The following is a 20,203-nucleotide window of genomic DNA, read 5'->3' on the forward strand; positions in this document are numbered from 1 at the left end:
GGATTACCTACTACATTGTGGATTTCAAGCCACTAGGCACACCCTTGAGTGCCATGCTGCTACAGAGAAATGTCAGCCTCTCTCTCTGTAAGGGCCACAGTTGTAGAGAAGAAAATGCTTCAGTTTCTGAACCTTAAACTAACCTTCCCTCCAAGGCTAGCAGTAGGCTTCAGAAATAGCAAAAGCCACAAGGTCTACAGAGTGTTGCTGAACATTAAGCATGACTTACACATTGTGTCAGAGAAAATACAGCTTTCTGGGGATTTGCTCAGAAAATTGTTAGTACAGATACTGTTAAGAAGTTAAGATCACTTCAGCCTTGAATAGTATTTTTTATCAATCGTCAACCCATTCCCTCTCAAGGACTGAATTCTCAGAACACACTTGGCTTGTTAATTAAATTTCAACTCCATATGAGGAGAGATTAAAGAGGCTAGGACTTTTCAGCTTGGAATAGAGGAGACTAAGGAGGGGGTATGATGGAGGTGTATAAAATCATGAGTGATGTAGAGAAAGTAGATAAGGAAAAGTTATTTCCTTATTCCCATAATATAAGAACTAGGGGTTACCAAATGAAATTAATAGGCAGCAGGTTTAAAATAGATAAAAGGAAGTTCTTCTTCACACAGCGCACAGTCAACTTGTGGAACTCCTTACCTGAGGCGGTTGTGAAGGCTAGGACTATAACAGCGTTTAAAAGAGAACTAGATAAATTCATGGTGGCTAAGTCCATGAATGGCTATTAGCCAGGATGGGTAAGGAATGGTGTCTCTAGACTCTGTTTGTCAGAGGGTGGAGATGGATGGCAGGAGAGAGATCACTTGATCATTACCTGTTAGGTTCCCTCCTTCTGGGGCACCTGACATTGGCCACTGTCGGTAGACAGGATACTGGGCTATATGGCCAGTATGACCCAGTATGGCCATTCTTATGTTCTTAACTCAGTGTGCATACAACAGCTTCATGCATGCTTAGGCTGCTAGGTCATTGGGTTATCCAGCAGCTTCAATGAACTCTGCCATTCTCAGCTGTCAAACCATTTGTTGTCCATACAACCTACAACTTGCCTTATGAAAGCTTCCTTCAGAATGGTATTTAATGCCACTTGAGTATAAAAGGAAGTATTAATGCAGTTAGGTTAAACACTCTAAAACCTAGCCTTTAAAGATTCCTATGTAGGATGTAGCTAGTCAGTTCTGCAATGAGAAATCTAAGTCCTGCATTTTTTTTCTTTAGAAAGGATCTACCAGCTCAGTGTTTCTAATGCAAAGCATCCTGCCTTACATTCAAGTACCTTGAACTTCAGCCTGGAGAGGCAGTGGAAGCTCCATTGCTTGAGTAACTGGACAAGGAATGTAAGGAACAATCCAGCCCTAGGTTTTGGGGTGGGCAGGCACCTAGGTTTTGGGGTGGTTTCAAAGGTCTTAACTATCTCTAATGTCTGAGATTTTTTACCATGCCAAAAAAAAATCCGCAAAACAACCTTAATTCAGTATTTACTTACCTCCCAAGTCTGCAGGGAGATTTAATTGATGTTTGTAAAATATTTTGAGCTCTTTGGGTGGAAGGTGAAATGTATGATCTTTAATAAAGTATTATTCAGAAGTATGAACTTCACTTCAGCTGTGGGTGAAAATGTTCTCGGTGTAGGCCACTGGGATGACTTGTGTTGTCTCCAAATTCGCAAAATGTTAGGGGCCACATTTTGCTCACAGTGACACCTCTGCAACCCCATTGACTTTAGCAGGGTGGCAATGGTATAATCAAAGCAGATATTGTCCTGTTGTCCATTTGCTTTAAAATTTTCACTTTTTTTATGTAGTCCTTTGTGTGTCTGAGTCAGGTTATGTCCTTTTGGGGCCAGGACCTTGTTTTGATTTGTGATTTGTAAAACACTATGTACCTTTATAGCACTATGTAATGTGGCAATACGCTTTCCTTTTCATCATAGTGAAACAGCACAAAATCCCATTTTAACTGGTGCCCAAAGCTCTTTTCACAGCTGAAAGTGGCAAAATTGTATTGTTACCTGTACTGCACTGATGGCTAAGGACATCCCAAAGGGATTAGGGCCCTATTGTGCTAGATGCTGTGCAAACACCTACTGAGAGCTGTAGATAGTTTAAAAAAAGTTGCATGAGATCTTTCAAAATGATCCTGACTCTTGCAGTGACCCATGTTGACAAAGCCAAAGGAGCAAGGCAATGGGACTTGCCATCAGCGTATGTTCAATCCATCAAGATGACATTAATGAGCTCAACATGTGGCTGCACATTGAGACCATTTGGAAACTGAGGCTAATGCAGCAGGTAGCCACCCACTTGTTAATCAGTGCATCGCTTTGAGAGTAATTTATACCCATTCGCTGGTAACTACACTGGCTACTTAATAGCAGAGCTATTGACCTATAAAACATGAAATGGACTGGGAGCTGCCTAACTGAGAGGCCATTACACTCTCATACAATGCTCCCTCAACTGGAGCCCTTTCTGTATATAAGAGAATAATATATTCTGTGAATACAGGGCTCTCGGTAAAGCATTTTCTGGGAGGTGTTCTTGACTTTGGAATTGGTTCCCCCACCTTGTCTGCCAGAGCACAGATGGTTAATCTTCCAGGCATTCCACCATTGCTTTCATTTGAGGAAGTGGGTTGATGGACATTGTCGTTAAAGGGTTGTTAAGATGATTTCCAGGCCACCTATTAACTATGCCGAGAGGATGACAATGTTTTAACTCTTGCATGAAATTGTTGTAAAGGGCCCAGAGCTTGAGATGGGCACTTAAATCATCACAATCAATATCTAGTTAGGTATTTATACCAGACCCAGGTAGTGTCTGAACATCTTGTATACTGAGCCCTGTGGGGTCACGTCTCTGCACTGAGTTGCCAGGGGGGAATCTGCAAGTGTTTCAGAGATACAGCCTTCACCCCCCTCCTCCTATCACACTCCTCTACCTACCCAATCTGCTCTAACCTTTTCAAGTAAACACAAACCTTTCTAGATATTAGGCCCATTTGCTGATTTTCAAAGGGTAGAGCAGGGAAGGAGGGCAGCAAGTGGATTTGAATATGTCTATAGCTGGGGCAAGTAATTCTCCTGCAATGAGGAAAAAATAGGAGCAGGTGTGTGTAAGAAGGTTATAAAAAGGATACACAGCTGCATTTTAATCCCCGTTTTAGGAACGAAGGCTAATTGTTGTATTCCTTAACTCTGAATGGAACCCAGCCTCTTCTCTCCTTCAAAGACCTTCTTCCTATTCATAGTCAGATGCAAAACATCACTTGTTTAGGATTTGCTCTAAGCAAGGGAGCAGCTAAGCTTTTTCCATTCTAGGAGCTACTGCTAGTTCTCAGCAGAGAGAGAGAATAAATGAAGATGCTATGGTGAAAGAGATGTGCAGAGGCACAGAGGATTTTGCAAATCCGGTAGCACCTTTGGGCAGCCCTGCAATGCTTCTTCCTTAGCAAGGCTGCCCCCCGTGCTAATTGCTGTGGATTTACACTGATTCCACCCCCCACCCCCATGTGGGAGGCACTAGGAAGGCAGTTTAGCAGCACCAGGATGGATGATGTGTGCACTGACATTTGCAATCTGTTGCCATGGTCGCCGGGGGACTCTTGTTTTGAAGTCGGATTTTTCTCCCTACCTCCTTTCGGGTGACGTCATGGATGTCCACGGTGGTGACAGGCCACCTGTGGGTTGATCAAGGGTTTAAAGAGACAGTCCTGCAACAGGAGCCCCGGCTATTGTCTCTGCACCTGGTCACAAGACGGGGCGCAGCAGCAGCCGCCGCCGCCGCCCCGGCCCCGGCCCCAGCCTGCTGCTGCTGCTGCGGTCAGGGCGGAGGAGGCAGGTGGGCCAGGTGGCAGGACAGGGCGCAGCCTGGCCCCCCGCAGCCCCCAGCCAGCACAACTCCTGCGAGCAGCGGCGCTGGGTGGAAGCCTCCCTGGCGCTGGTGGAGAGCGAGGCGCGGGACGAAGCCCCCAGGGAGATGGCAAGAGGTGAGGCTTCGTTTCAGGCTGAGCCCGCTCCTCCTCCCGGGGCTGGGGGGAAGTGAGCCGGGGAGTCCCCGGGGGCCCAGCGCCCGGGAGGCTCGCGGTGTCCCGGCTTGCAGCCGGCAGGGGGTGGCTGCCCGCCCGGCAGCGGGGCTGTTCGCAGCCTGCGAGAGGCAGAACCTGGCGCTAGTTCCCCCGAGCGCGGTGCCCGTCCCCGCGGCTGCCCTGGGGCCCCGGGGCAGGCCCGGCTCGGGAACGCCGGGGGCGAGGGAGCTCTGGCGGGTTCCTAGCGGCCCTCCCCCGACCTAGGGCTTCCCTGCCCCAGATCAGAGCTTGGCAGCCGGGGACGCTGCTAGCTGCATCTGCCTCTTCACCTGCTCTCCTCCCTCCACCTGCCTCTCCTGCCCCTCTGGCTAGTGTGTTCCTCCCTCTCTCTCACTTCCATCCCCCCCCCCCCCCACACACACACAACCCGCCTGGTCTTGGGAGGACCCCGCACCGTGAGGCTGCCCCGGGACTCTGCTCCTGCCAGCTTCCCCCTGGTTCACCAAGAGCCTAAATCGCTCCCCCTTCCCTGCGAGGAGCGGTTCTGCCCGCCTTTCCTTTCGCTTTCCAGTCCCGGCTCCCCGGCTAGTCCCGGGGAGCGGAGCAGTGACTGCCATCCGAGCATCCTCTCCTGGAAAATGGCAATCGCCCTTTTGCGGGACTTGTTGAATGCTAATAATTTAATTCTGCAAACTCTCGATTGCGTTAGTGGGCTTTAATCTAATATCTCAGAGGATCTCTCTCTCCCTTAGATCTCCCTCCCCCTTACAAGAGGAGAAAACGCTTTGCTTTGACTTCTCTTTAGTGCAAATCGAATTGGAGAACAATTGCGGGCCGTGATTTAACAAAGGGGCTTCGTTGTGTGTCTCTGCCACCCCCACTTACTCCGCTGCTGTTTATTAAACGGTAGCAGCCAGGGGAACTCGTGCCCAATGGCTTGATGTCTCCATTATCAGTGCGTCCAGTCCTTCTCCTTTACTTCTCTGCTGAACATCACCCAGCAAAAAGCACGTCCTTTCCCCCAGGGTCCCCCGTCAAAGAGGTCGCTTGGGGAAGGTGGGGGGACAGGCGAGAGACGGTTCAGGGTGGAGCGCTGGCTGCAGTTTGGATGGTGGGTAGGAGGTGAGAGGCACTTTCCTGGCTGAGGTTCTGGCTCTTCCCAATTCTTCTCTCTCCAGTGACCCAGTTTAGCCGCCGTTTTCCTCCAGTCTCCCTCAGCCTCTCTTGATGGGGGCAGGGCGGGGTGTCCAAGCTGATGAACTTTTGATGCGCCGGGTCGGGTGGGGGTTAATAACTGAAAGGCTGGATTGGGCTGCCTCTGTGCGGCGCGGGGAATGGTAACCAGAGATTTGTCAGGTGGGCGCTGTCAGCAGCGCCCTGAGAAGTAAATGGCCCCGGCGGGCAGGTGTGTGAGGGGCCGGTAGCACCTGACGCCTGGCCCCAGGGGCAGGCTGCAGTACCAGTTCAGCACCAGCAAAGTGGACAGCAGTTCCCCAGCCCGTACCTAGTCCGCGTCCTAGCAGCACCGCAGCCGCGGACAGCTCCCTGCCGAGCTCTCTGGTCGAAGCCTTCAGACAGTGTCCTTGTCCTTGCAGGCTGCAGGACTCTGGAGGAGGGGCTCCAGGGCCACTTCTGCCTCGCGCTCTCTTGCCTTTATATTTCGATCTCTGAAAATACCCTTCATTCTGCTGCCTCTCCAGCCCCAGCACGAGCTGGGGGCAGGTCGAGGCTCAGGTGGGTGCCAAGAGGCAGCAGGCGTTCCTGGGGTGGGTATAAACTGGCGTGTGTAACAGGCACTGTTTTTAAATTGAGTCCGACTCGGGTTCCCAAGTTCGGAGGTGCCCACAATGCAGCTGTGCGCTTGGCCAAAGCCAGAGAGCTTGGTGCCTTCTCACCTGCGCTTGGCACTTGGCAGCGAGCGGGGCCTGGGGCATGGCCCTGGCATGTTGCCAGGTGGCCTGGAAAGTCTCTGGCAGCTTCAGTGCAAACGGGGAAGATGCTGCTGCCGCCGGCTGGAAACAAAGCTACCAGGCGCTGAGTGCAGAGCAGAAATGGTGTGTGTGTGTGGGGCCTTCTCCAGGTATCCTCTACTCATGAGAAGCCTGGCGTATATGTGGCAGGGAACATGACAATCACCTTAGGAAGGGCGGAAGGCTGCAGCAGAGCCAAGGGGTTTGAGCGGGTGAGGTGGCAGATGCAGCTTTCTCCGGATTTGCAGTGCTCCTACTATCCACGATTCTTCCATCTCTGGGAGGAAGGAAGCAGCCAGGCTCCAGTGTAGGTAAGTGCCTTGCATTATTTCTTGCCAAGGATTGAAATATCACTAGTATGGGCCTGGTTGGGGGGATGGGGTCTGAGGCTTGGGACAGGCTAGAGAAGATGAGGAAGGAAGAGTGGGTTGTGTGTTTCCCCGCCATATGGAACTGCCTTCCTGAATGTATAAATGTGACTGTTTTAAAAACTCTTCAATCCACTTCCCCCAGGCTACCTTGTGCTCAGGTTTGCCCATCAGCGAACCAGATCTTCTGCTGGTTTAAATGAGTGTAGGTCCCTCCAACTCAATGAAGCTGCACTGGCGTACCCGAGTTGAGCATCTGGCCCTTGGTGTCTGTCAGGGCTTGTGGAGGGCCCTGGGTCAGCCCCTGGGACTAGCTCAGTTTGCCTCTGAACAGAATTCCTTTCCCACCCAGATCACAAAGGGTGGGTGCTATTCACAGATGAGCTACTAGGTACTCTGTCAAATATCCCATCCCCAGTAGACAGATTTTTTTCCCCTACAGCAACAGAGCAAATATCTCAGCTCCCTGGTGTGTCTCTTGTCAGAGAAAGTAAACATCTCCACTTCCTCCCCTGCCTCACCTCAGTATTCATCTGCAGACAAGTCTGTTGGTGGAATTTACTTACACTGATGTTGGGGTGATGATATCTGAGATTGTCCCCAGTGCTGAGAGCTTGGACTGGTCCTTCCTTTGTTTAAGGTAGCAGAAAAGCAAATAAAGTAAAAAAATGGATATCTCCCACTGGGTGGGAATCTGAGGCTGCTGCTTTCCTGGGTTTGCACATCTGTTTCTCCCACTTGCCACAGCAGCACAGGGAGCTGAAGTGCTTTGGCACACATTGGGTTAAAATCTCCCAACAGTCAACCCCAGGGGTCTTGTCCCTGGGTGGATTTTTTGTTTGTTTGTTTGAGGGTTAGGGTAAGGGGAGAAGTGATGGGGTGACTCCAGCCAGTGATGCAGCAGCACCTTACTGATTAGACTGTTCAAATGGCCTCTGCAGCTGCATTACTCCAGCTTGAATTTAGAGCTGAGAAGGGCAATGAGGTCAATCCAAGAAGCACCAACAACTGCACACTCTTCTATATAAAGATTAGATATTTGAGCATCTGCATAGCTCACAAAGGAGCTAAAAATAATCCCCATTGCAAGCAGTAATAAGGAAGCCCCCGAAAGCCTGCTAGCTCTTCCTCGAACATATCAAGGGTGCTTGCAATTGGAAGCCTGTACAGTGATGGATGAAACCTTTGAATCCAATGTGGAAGTCAACTGAGCCATCCTTACCAACTGGCACTTTGGAAGACACTTATCACCTGTGCAATAGCCTAACCGTTGTGCCACTCAGGGAGAGCTGAGGTTTGCAGTAGTGACAGATGAGCACAAAGGAAATCCAAGAGGCCATCTGAGCAGTACCTGCTGGTGCAGGAGAAAGGTGTGCAGGAGTATCGGTCAATAGACAGGAGGGAGTGTTTAGGAACCCACTGAAAGACCAAGGCCACCCTCTCTGGGGAAATTCAAGGATTGAACCCTTTGGAGGAAGTACAAATTCTAGGAGAGTGACTGTATGGTGCTGTTAGCTACAATTGTAACAAAATGCCTGTATGGCAAGAATCAGGAACACTAGATAATATCCTGTTGCTACTGTCATCCAGCCTGAATCAGTTGCTTGTCAAATGGTAAGCCCTCTGTGGAGTCCCAATGAGGACTGGACTAATCACCTATGAGATCTTCCTTCCTGGGCTTGTTCAGGGCAGGCAGTTCTTGCTGGCTTTGCTCTTCAAGGAATGATGGGAGTGAGACTAGCCATAACTTACTAGCTAACATGTTGATTCATCTTATTAGTGTACATGTTGTTAGTGCACCCTAAGGCCATTATATGATCTCAGACTGAACTAGTAAAAGATGGAGTGTGCCAGAGGGTTTGTTGGTCCAGCTTGTTGAGGATGTTCTTGAGATGGCGCCTTTCTGGGTAACTCGCCCGATGGAGGATTAGCAGGGTGACCCGGGGAAGGGTTTTAACTGTGTTTGCAATCTCTGCTGCACAAAACAGCAGAGAAGAGAGCTCTGAAACCATGGCAAGATAATGCCCCCATCAGATTCTATTTGACAATTACAGCGGGTGCTAGATTGGATTGTGGAGATCCATGAATGTAAAAACCACTTGGCTGGAGGATTGCTAGAACCTGACCTAACTCTTTTGTTGGCACTATTAGTGTAGTGGAAGCTTTTTGGGAAGTGTAATTAACTGCTTGCGGTTAGTACTAGATATCTACAGTTGTGTGCGAAATATTAGTACAGTCATGCCCATAATGTGCTAGGTCTGTACTGACGTGGAAATTCACAGTTATTGGCTTTGAGCTAACATTCAGAAAAGACAAAGTGGGAGGGATACAACATACAAGGAAGATAGCTGAAGTGGTGATTGTCCATGTCTTGATAATCCAAAGGGTTTTTGTTTGTATTTCTTAAATAGTAGATATCTAAATATTTATATTTTTTATCACTTTACAAAAAATCCTAGGACGTTCCATACAAAACCCCCACATTAAGAGCATTACAGCTGCAGTTGGCATACACAGTTCAGGAAATGCCAGAGCTATGGTTGCTTGTGCATCCTGTAACTCTGTTCCCACGCATTTCTTTTATTTAAAATAAGTATTCTCATTTCTAGAGAGGAAAAAATTGTAAAAGTTGGCTGACAGATCGCAATTGTGCATCCTTCCTCTTAACAATAGAACTGAAGTGACCTAAAATAATTTAACACCCTTTCCTCATTCGGTGGGTCTCAGTTCAGGATAATACTTAATCTCAAAGTTAAGCATGTACTTAGGTGCTGTCCTAAAGAGTAATCGGGACTTAATTTTGCACCTTCTGAATGAGGTAGGGATCTTGTGGAAACAATAGTATGCAGTCATGGAATTATAATAATGTATTGAAAAGCTAATGCACAAGGGGACAGAGTTAAGGTTACGTGAGTAATTCTAGACTTCTGATTGCTTGATCATAACACTTCATATAATTCTTGCATACAGTATCTGATATCTGCCCCTACATGGTCTGCCTGATTCATATATAAGAATGAAAACCCTCATTCTGTCCAAATGTGGATCTAATGGATAGGGAGAAAGATCTCAGGTTTTGTGCCCTTGCTGTGATTTGGTCTGGATTGTGTAGAATTTGCAAGGGGATTTTAGAAATTGATTCCACCGGGAGCTAATAACCCATCTTTGTGTCTCCAGTATGCAGATCAGCTTGTGTGTGCGCAGCATGCACAGTCTCTTCTGGAATAATATGCAGTCTCTTTAAAATCCACCCTATTAACTCTGTTAATTCTATTGTTTTCTCTCATCAGCCCCCCCTTCACCCACAAGAGAGAGCAGCACAGAGCCCACTAATTACACTAACAATGGGCGTTCTGCAATGTGTCTTTCTGTTTGTCAGTTTCATTATTTCCTGACAAAGCCAACAGTTTCAGGGGGGCTGTTCTCCCTTCTCAGGCAGTGTGGCATACAGCGGTAAACACCAGGAATCCTCTGGCTCTAGGAAGCAGCTGGAGAGGAAAGCTTTCTGCTTACTCCCCCGCACTAATATTGGCACAGACTTTAGCAGGGATATTTAGCTCAGATCTGAACTGAAGATTTCCTGGTTTGACCCCAAAAATCTACATGCCCCCAGTCATCTGGTTAGGAGGCTTTTCCCAAGCCTAAAACAGATGACCAGTTTGGTCTTTCTGCAAACTAATGCTCCCCAAATCCCCTCTGGCATTTTGTACACACTAGAAGGCCTGCCCATCTGCTTACCACCCTCCTTCACAGGACAGGAAGGAGAGGGGAGTGGTACCACTCGATTTCAGACAGTGCCCCAAACCCAGTCCACTCCTATCCATGTTGATTGGTGTCTTTGCGCAATAGCCCAATTCCATGATCATGATCATGTGTGATGTCTTAGCCACCCTGATCTATTTGGGTTCTTTCCTTGTCCTGTAAGCTTAGTTTACTGGAATCAGAGTTGTCCCACAGATTTTAGGAGATGAAGCAGCCTCCCTTTGATTAGCAAGGACCTCTTGCATTAGCTGATGGAGATGGCCATAGATGCTAGAGCTTCCTCTGACTGTGCTCGCTCCCCAGGAAGAAGCACGGTCGAACTGCTAAACTGGCAATCTAAGGATGTCTCCAAATACCAACTACCAAGACCACAAATACGGGATAAAACATGAAATGGCATGGAATTTTTTTAAGGGTCCATCTGGAAATTGGAGCTAAAGGGGGATGTCCTCTAGCTCACTTCATTCCTCTCCTTTCCCCTTTTCTACTGCTCCTTTCCATCTCCTCCCTGCTCCAAATGTACCATCTGGCCACACTCATACATGTTAAACAAATGTTTGCCTCTGTTATCAGTGTGTGCTTTGCCTTTCCCCCTCCAGACAGATGGAGGCTGGATGTGCACGGAGCCCAGGCCTGCAGCATTCATGTGTGTGAATGATAAAATTGAATTATTTATGACCATGTGAATAAGGGTGACTGCTGCTGAGGCCAAACGGAAAGGGCTCCATTACGTGGCAAACACCTGTTGCTATGGAGAACTTGGCTCCCTCTCCCCCTTCCCGTCACTGGCTCCAGGCATAATTACCTCTTCACACCAGGCTGGATTTCTGATTGTTGCTGGGGGGTGCTCACCCTCTTCTCTCTGGCTGTCTTACTCTCACTTTTTTCATTCTGAGTGTGGCTGATCCTTACAGTAGCTGTGTTTTGGATAGACAGTAGGGGAGCAGAGTGAAGAACTGGGAGGGCTAGAGCAGTTCACTCTGTCCTGGTATTTCTATAGCCCCCATCACTGTTGCATCTGAGCACCTCACACACACATCAATGGATTTACTCTTCAAACACCTCTGGGAGGCAGGGAACCGTTGTGATCTCCACGGTACAGCAGGGGACTTGGGATGCAGAGAGACTGTGAATTTCCCAAGGTCACATAGGGACTTTGTGGCTGAGCCAGCACTTAAACCCAGCTGTCCTGAGTCTCAGTCTGTTGCCTAAACCGCACCATCACCCTCCTTCTCTGGCTAGACTGCCCAAGACCCCCTCTGAGAGGAGCTGCAAGAAAGGGTCCAGGCAGTTCTGCAAAGAATGAAACAGAGTGCGGGAGTCAAACCAGACAGTCACCAACTCTAATGCAACATCACCCTCCTCCTAGGCCACAGGATGAACCCCTCCTCAGTGACTGGGGCTATGTCTATGAGAGGGGGCAGTGCTCTGCATAAATCCCGCTTCCCCATGGGTGAAAGGGAGCTGAGACTAGGGGCTTGGCTACACTTGCAGATGTGCAGCGCTGGGAGTTACAGCTGTCTTCGTACAGCTGTGTAGGGAAAGCGCTGGAGTGTGGCCACACTTACAGCATTTGCAGCGGTGTTGGGAGTGGTGCATTATGGGCAGCTATCCCAGCGTTCAAGTGGCTGCAACGTGCTTTTCAAAAGAGGGGGGTGGGGTGGAGTGTGACAGGGACCGTGGTGGGGGAGAGAGAGAGAGAGAGTGGATTTTTGGAGCCGACACTGTGTCAGCTCCCTGCCTTGCAAATTCTGACCATTTCCCCGATGCCTCATTCACTCTTAAATGCAAACAGCTTGCAGACCAGATAAGCAGCTGCTCCGACGGACTCCCTTCCCCCCCTCCCCCTCCCTGCCATGCTGTTTCTCTCCTAAAGCAAACACTAGCTGTAGACATTCATCCCCCTGCCTGCCTCATTCACAGCAAACAGGAGCTGTGTTTGGTTTTTTAGATAAGCAGCTCTGGGAGCCCCGAGTTCACAACAAAACAAAGAGAGGCATCATAACAAAACAAAGAGTTCTTTAGTTAAAAGCATTATGGGAAAATTCTGCTGGAGGCCAATTACAGCGCTTTTGGTGGCCACACTGGCGGAGCAGCGCTGCATCACCAGCGCTGCAATAGTTATACCCGAGGTAGAGCAGGAGTACAGCCAGCGCTACAGCCAGGGAGATGCAGCGCTGTATGTGCCTTGCAAGTGTGGACGGTGTGTAAGTTGCAGCACTGTAAACCCACCACCAGCGCTGCAACTCTCCAGTGCAGCCAAGCCCTAGGTTCCTGAACTCACAATAAAGACTTGGGCCTTTTTGGCTGTTGCCTGCTGAGGGTGCTGTTAAGATTTAGCTGTGTTGAGCATAAACCCCCTTTCTTCCCTCCCCCGCCAAGACTGCATTCCTTGCCTTAGGGCTTGTCTACACTTAAAATGCTACAGTCGCAGAGCTGCGCCAGTGTGTGCTTCCGTGTAGACACTACCTACATGGACAGGAGGCGTTTTCCCATCAGCCCAGGTAATCTACCTCCCTGAGAGGTGGTAGCTAGGTCAACAGATGAATTCTTCTGTCGACCTAGTGCTGTCTACGTGGGGATTTAGGTCACTGTAACTATGCTACACGGGAGTGTGGACTTTTCACACCCCTGACCAATGTAGTTTTGCTGACCTAACTTTCTAGGGTAGACCAGGCCTTAGCTAAACAATGAAAAAATCCCAGCCTGGGTTGTGTGCAGCTGCTAGGCCACCCATAAATATAAACAATTACCCATTCCAACTTCCTTCAGAACTCCAATGGAATTGTGCTTGATTGGGAAATAATCTGCATCCTCCAAATCCATCCCACCAGCCAGTGGGGCCTGGGAATGAGATCGGGCTTGTTCCCCCCTACTCCCCCCATATAAGAGATTGTCAGAGCTGGACCATCCAGCTGCTCAGAATGTCTGTGATGTCCTGGATTCCCCTCCTCTTCGCAAGGGTGTGCGAAGGCTCCTTCCCTCAGACTTGAGAATGCAAGGCTAGCTCCAGCCTCTGCCTTCCTTGGGCCTTTCTGCTCCTTGGCTCTGTAGCTGACTCATGTTGTCAGTTGTAGCATGTTCTGTCGCTTGTGCGCACACACCACTGCACACGCCCCCGCCTGCCCTCTCAGACTCTGTCACTCTTCTCCACCCACCCACTGTGAGGCTTGCTTGCTGCAGTGCCTTGACAGCTACTATTGGGAAGATCCACTCTTCCATAGGAGGGAGGAGAGGACATTAGAGCAGGGATTGAACCTTTGACTGGGGAGTGGGTGGCCTGCCCTCCCATATTAAGTCATCATGAGCCAGTCCATGTTGTGATACACATGAGTGCCACTGAAGTCAAGGAAGCTGTGGGCAGGGATCAGAGGCCAGAATCTGCCTCCTGAAGCCTTAACTGTGATCATGTCTAGTGCACACCTTGCATTAACCCTATACACATTGCACACCTATACCGGGATATCTCCTGTGTTCACCCCCAAAAATTTATATGCCCAATTCTTCTGGGGAGGAGGTTTTCCCTCAGCCCTGCAACTGATCGCTAGTTTGGTCATCTCAATGATTCCGCTGTTCCAGAGTCAGATCTCCTGCTGGGACTCTCACATTGATGTAAACTGACATCTGAAAGTAGATTCACAAACTGAAAGGATGAGAAATTTCATACATAGGATTAGGCCTTTCTCTCCTCCCCATACCCCACCCAAAAGGATACCAAGGTCGGGTGTCCTGGCCATTGCGACATGACACCCCCCACCTCCACAAAGCAGGGCTTTCTGAGGCTTAACCAGGCAGGGTGCTCCCACCTTCTCTTGGCAGGAGTTAGTGATATCCTCCCCCAGGGGTCTGATCCATCTCAAAGTGGCTTGCATTGCGGCCTGCTCCTCGTCCTGCAGTGATAAGTTGCATTCTAGAGTTTATTGATGATCCTTTACAACATTAATGCTCAGAGGAGGGAAATCCGGAGATGGTCCTTGACAGTTGTGAATGGAGTCTTGAAAGAACATGGCTGACTTGCTCCTGCAATAAAAAAAAAGATCCCTGCTGAATATTACAGCGACTCTGTGAGAATGGCAACGTGGGCTTCTCTCATGTCTGGTTTCTCACTGATCCCACATCACTTTGGCTCACCTGAAAAGTAAAAGAATGATTTTTCTAACTGCCAGTGCACAAGCCCAGCCTGGGGTACTGATAGACAAACTGGGCTCTGTCTGGCTCTCGCATCATCCTCCCCAGTAATAAAGAGCCTGGTGGATTGCACAGGGTGTAACTGAGAGCAGAACTGGAACTAAGTGAACAGTTGTATTAATGATGCACGAGGTCGGACCAAATCCAGCTCCCTCTCCCAGAGATGAGTGGGCTTTGCAAGGCTAAGAGGAATAAAAAGCCGTTCAGTGCTTATTTTAGTCACTGCAGTGAGCAGCTGTGACTCCGTTACACCCAAGCAGCAGATTTGTTGAGTAAGAAGGTGCCATTTTTACAGTCTCCTTTCAGACTAGAGCCACATTTTAATCCAGCTGCTCTTCTCCTTCATGGCTGGACTATTAATGAGTACGAGCAACATTGCTTGCATTGCTGGGTTTTACCCTCAGGTCCCTCCTCTAGCCCATTGTCCCATTTTTGAGGCTTCAGTAGATTTAGAGGAGAATAGCCTAGATTGTGCCATAACTCCCATCAAAACCATGTCAGGACAGCAGGGCTTAATTCCTGCAGCCCAGAGGACCCAAGAAATCTCAGACCATCCTTGAGACAACTGCCAGGGCTGGGGGATTGGCTCAGGAGCCGTTTGGGTGTGGGTGGACCCCTTGCCTGCCATTTGCCCAGTCCCCTTTTGGTCTCGCTTCTCCTTGCAACTTGATGTGAAGGGAGGCATCACGGACATGTGGCGGGGGGGGGGACAATTACTGTTTTGGGGGAAGCCCTGAGGCTTAAGTTTGCTCCCCCACCCTCAACCTCTGTCCTGTAAGTAAAGTTTCTCCCCTCCCTCAGGCAAGGCCCTAGAGGGTGCTAGAGGCGACCTCCTCCCTATGTGGCAGCAGCAATGCTCTGGACACACGGTCAGGAAGGGAAGCACCTGGCCCCTGGGAGAACAAATCTGTGTCTGTCTGGTTAACACAACCCCTGAGGTAAAATAGAGAGCTAATTGTTGCCATAGTTACATGAAGTGGCCTTTCCAAAGAAGCCACGTCATCGCTGCTGTCACAAGGTTAAGGCGGTGGGGTGGGGTGGGGGGGAATGTGTTTCCTTTGGAAAAACCATGGCAACAGCTATTTCTAAGGGAACAGCTGCGTGTGTCAAGGCCGTGGGGAAGGGGCTGGGTTTTTCAATGCTCTAGATGCTTTCAAAGCAAAAGCAACAGGTACAATGGTCCTTCGCTGTACCCATCCTCTCCAGCGCACACTGCCCCATGCCAGCCTCTTCTTCCTGACGTAAGAACTTGCTTGAGAAACAGTTGTGGCACTTAGTGCAGTGAGTCTGTTATGGGGCAGACTGGCACTGTGGGCTGTAGCCCAACTTGGGCCTAGTGGAGCTGTGGGAGGCAGAGGCCAACCCTGACTCTGCAGCAACAACCGGCCTCCGGTAACAGAAAACCAGCCCACTACAAGACAGTGCAAGGGGCTGATACAGCAGATCTAGTCACGGGGGCAGGGAGGAGAGATGATTTTAGACCCCTAATTCTTAGTGCTGAGATTGGCTGGAAACAGTGTGGAAGCTCGGCATTCAGCCCATACAAAAAGGAGCCCTCGCTGCTAACTCTGGCTCCCGCAGGAACAGTACCAATGGAGGCAGTGGCATGTAGCAGGGCATTGGCCTTTCATCAACAGTGGCCAGCATCAACTCGGGAAAGGCCAGGCCTGCAACTGCGGGGGACACAGCTGGGTGAAGGCTATAGCAAGCGACAGCCAAACAATCCGTCATAGAAAAGACTGAGTTGGCTTTGGGATTCCCAACCCCGTATGTTCACTCTCCAGGAAAGTTCTGATGAGCAAATGCTTGTCGACAAGGCCTTCTGCAGAAAGGGAAGCGAGCACTTATTCAACTGTGTATTTGCACCAGAAGCATTTGCGCAGCCTTTGTGAAGATTGTGGGTGGGTCAGCCCCCACTCAGGGAGCAGGGAAGTGACACACTGCAAATACCCCAGGCACCAATCACAGAAGATACAGTTAAGAGCAAACAGGCTGACCTAAGTTATCTCAAACCATTATGCAAATACATGTGCAGAACACAGTCATCCGAATCAAAGCCTGAACAAACAGAGAAAGGGGCAATACGTGCTGAATAAATTATTTGCTGTGACTAATGCACCGAGTCCTTGCAGGGGGTACCACATGTCAGGACTGAAGTGCAGGGAGCAAGAACAGGACTGGAACAGTAGGGTGCATTGTGAGTCAGGCTTGAGGACCATCAGCAGAGCTGCATGGGAGCCCAGGACTGGAATGGTGGGGGGCTGCAGGTCAGGACTGCAGAGTTCTTTAGGGTCCCAGGACTCAGGTGCACTAGCAGAACTCGTGTGGGGGTAGGAGGGGTGGAATCTTGTCCAGTCTCTGTCTGTCCTTCATTTCTGCAATGGGCCAAATTGATCCAGAGAGGAGGAGAAGGCATGGGGAACACTTCTCCCTTGCTGCTATTTCAAGAAGAAATGTTTAATTCTAAGATTGAAATGCTCTCTCCTTGCAAGACAGACTCTTAATTAAGACATTTCCCTGAAGGAAGCCAAGATGGAGAGCCTGACTTCTCGGTGTTCCAGAGCATTCTGCTGTTCATTTCCCCTTCAGTTACTGCCTGAATTAGTCATCTGGAGATGGGCTTAGGCTGCCTGCTCTCAAGAGAGGTTCTTCTGCACAAGTGCCATCTTCTCACAGAAACTAGGGCTGTATTTGGAATCCATTCAAATTAGGCCACACAAACCCCACCCAGGATAACTAATAGTCAGTGCTCCTCACTCTGTACCTTGAAGCCCAAGGCTAGAGCACAGAGCCACAGGCTGATGAGGGGAGCTCTCTATTTAGTGCATATGGTTTCTCCTGTGCTCAGCCCCCTTTCCCCTCTCCCCGCCCTTAGCCATGTACTTCAGGCAGAGCACCAATTGTTGCAGGGACTTAGGGAGAAGGGCCTATTGGTGGCGAGCAGCTCTTCCACACAGGAGCTGGGGTCAGGATCAGAGGCGTGAAGTCACAATGACAACAGAATCCAAATACCACTCCTGGGGTGGACAGAGCCATGCTTGGGGTTGTGTTTCTAGAAGAGATGCCAGGAAACTGACTTCTGACTTCTCACAGAACAACAGCTCTGCCCAAGATGGGATGGTGACCTGCTGTCGTCGTCCTTGCTGTTTGTAGCAAGATCCTGAGCAAATACAAACTTCCTGAGTTGTTCTTTACTTCTCTTTTCTACTGGTTTATTTTTGCCACAGGGATCCACTTATGGGACCAAAGTAACATGAGGTATGGTGTTTTCCCCATCTCATGCATGTTATTTTAGTTCCATAAATGGCTCCCTCATACATTAAAGGCTGTGAGAAACACCTTGATACACCAATAATAGAAGCTGTGTATATGCTTAGTAGTAACCAGAGGGAGGATCCCAGTTGTTGATAGCTAATGTTGATGCTATTTTAAAATCCAAGGGTTGCAGGTTCTAATCCTAAGAGAGGCACATCCATCCAGTTCCATATAGCTATCAGTTAAACCTTCAGGTACTGCTGATCCCTGCTCTTGTACCATGCTCCACCTGTGTTATTTCTCTCCGGGGGAAATCTTCAGCTCAGGTATTGCTGCATCTTATGTGGAGTTTCTGGTTATTACCCAGTTTCTCCACTGATCTGGTGGCCAAGGTGAAGCTACTTACCTGAGGATCTCATACACGGAGTTAGACTTAGGGTGACCAGACAGCAAATGTGAAAAATGGGGACAGGAGTGGGGGGTAATAGGAGTCTATATAAGATAAAGACTCAAAAATCAGGACTGTCCCTATAAAATCGGGACGTCTGGTCACCCTAGTTAGACTAGAATGCAGAAACCTCCTGCCTCCCAGTCCAGGGCTCTAAGACTTTGTCCATGTGATAGGCCTCCCCTGTTGGAGGAAGTTAAACCCATTTGTAATTTTAATTCACAGGACCACAGTCTCTCTTTGGTAATTGTATTTTTGTTATATAGCACTTAGCATCTCTCCCCCCACCCCAATAATGCTGAGTTGTAATTCCACACCTGCTCCCTAGTGACTTTCAGGAGAGAGAAGTGAGAAATATGACTCAGGACTCTTTGCTGCCAGGAGTCCAGCCTGCAGCACATTTCATTTTTTAACATCAGCCCTCTGTTTTTGTCCCTGTGGCTAACTTGGTTCTCAAGAAGCCTGCGTTTGTCACTCAGGAGCATAGCAATGTCTGAGAACACGAGTACCTTCCAAAGCTGATGCACTGGAACTGATTTAGACTGCACTCACATTAGTGTTAGAAGCTGAGACCAATGGGGTACAAATTCCTTCAATTCACCCCACCTTAAAACGTACATAAAGCAGCGTGGCTCAGGGAAAAGGACTCATAGAATATCAGGGTTGGAAGGGACCTCAGGAGGTCATCTAGTCCAACCCCCTGCTCAAAGTAGAACCAATCCCCAAATAAATCATCCCAGCCAGGGCTTTGTCAAGCCTGACCTTAAAAACTTCTAAGGAAGAAGATTCCACCACCTCTCTAGGGAACCAATTCCAGTGCTTCACCACCCTCCTAGTGAAAAAGTTTTTCCTAATATCCAACCTAGACCTTCTCCACTGCAACTTGAGACCATTACTCCTTGTTCTGTCATCTGGTACCACTGAGAACAGCCTAGATCCATCCTCTTTGGAACCACCGTTCAGGTAATTGAAAGCAGCTATCAAATCCCTCCTCAAGGACAATGCCAAGTCTCATCACACGTATCGTTAGCACTAACACTCAGCCTGAAACCCAGCTGAAAACCCTCTGCCTCTTAATGGGGGCAAGCCTGAAATGACTCCTGTCCTCAGCTATGATGGGCAAAGGTTTGATCTTCCTCCCTTTCATAAGCCGAGGGCAGGCGTGACAGAGGCGCACACTCTTCCCTAGCAGCTGCGTCCTCCTTTTTCTGCTTCCCCTTCTCTTTTTTGTTTCAAACTTGCCCACTTCGGACTGTGCTCTGAACCAGGCTGGCTTGGCCAGAAGAGAATCCAGCTTCAGAAACTCTGCCCAGGGGGGCAGTTCTGCTAGATGCAGATGTGCTAGTTAGTGGGGGGCTGTGAACCTATATAGAGAGTTTTGGAGCTGATGACACTAAGTGTGAACTGGAGCTGTGTCTGTGCTATGACTGTATCATAGCTGATACTGGGAATTGTCCCCTCCAGGGCTAGAAGCATGAGTCTCTAAAGCTAAAGAAAGTTAAAGAGCTGGGCTCTGTAGTTGGGGGCCCGAATATACTTGCCCTGTGTGGATCTGTCGCAGAGGGAAGAGGATGTGTAACCCACTGAACAACCACTTTTGCTCCACACTTTCCTGTTGCTACCAGCAATACAGCTCCACTGCCAGTAACTGTAGAGGGAGTGCTTGGCCAGCCAGCCACTAAGTGGTTAAAATGGCAGTGGTTGGTGGCACCTTGTCTATATTTATAAGACTCCCACCACTGCTACCACCAGTGAAGTTATACTGGGGGTTAGAAGGGAAGGAAGTTTTAGGGAGAAAAGCCTTGCACAGAAAAGGCCCCAGAGCTGCTTTTCTTTAGGCAGGTAAATACCCCACTCTTGCTCTGTGCGTAGATTTCCTGTGTGTAGCGTATAGTCACTTACAGCCAAATTTCCCATGTGGCCACTGACTTTGGGCGCCCAATTTGAGGTGCTGGGGCCTGACTCTCAGAGCTACTGATATCAAGAGGCGCAGTAGGTGCTGAGCATCTCTGAAAATTAGGCCCAAGTTGCTTCAGATTGAGCACTCAAAAAGTGAGATCCTTAAAGTCAGGGGCCCCTTTTGAAAATAGCGTTGTTGTCATGTCTGCCACTTTCAGCTCACTCTCCCTTGCATGATGTAGTCACCATTTACAATACAATTCACAGTA

Source organism: Mauremys mutica, chromosome 11 (genome assembly GCF_020497125.1).
Source record: "Mauremys mutica isolate MM-2020 ecotype Southern chromosome 11, ASM2049712v1, whole genome shotgun sequence".
NCBI classification, from domain to species: Eukaryota; Metazoa; Chordata; order Testudines; family Geoemydidae; genus Mauremys; species Mauremys mutica.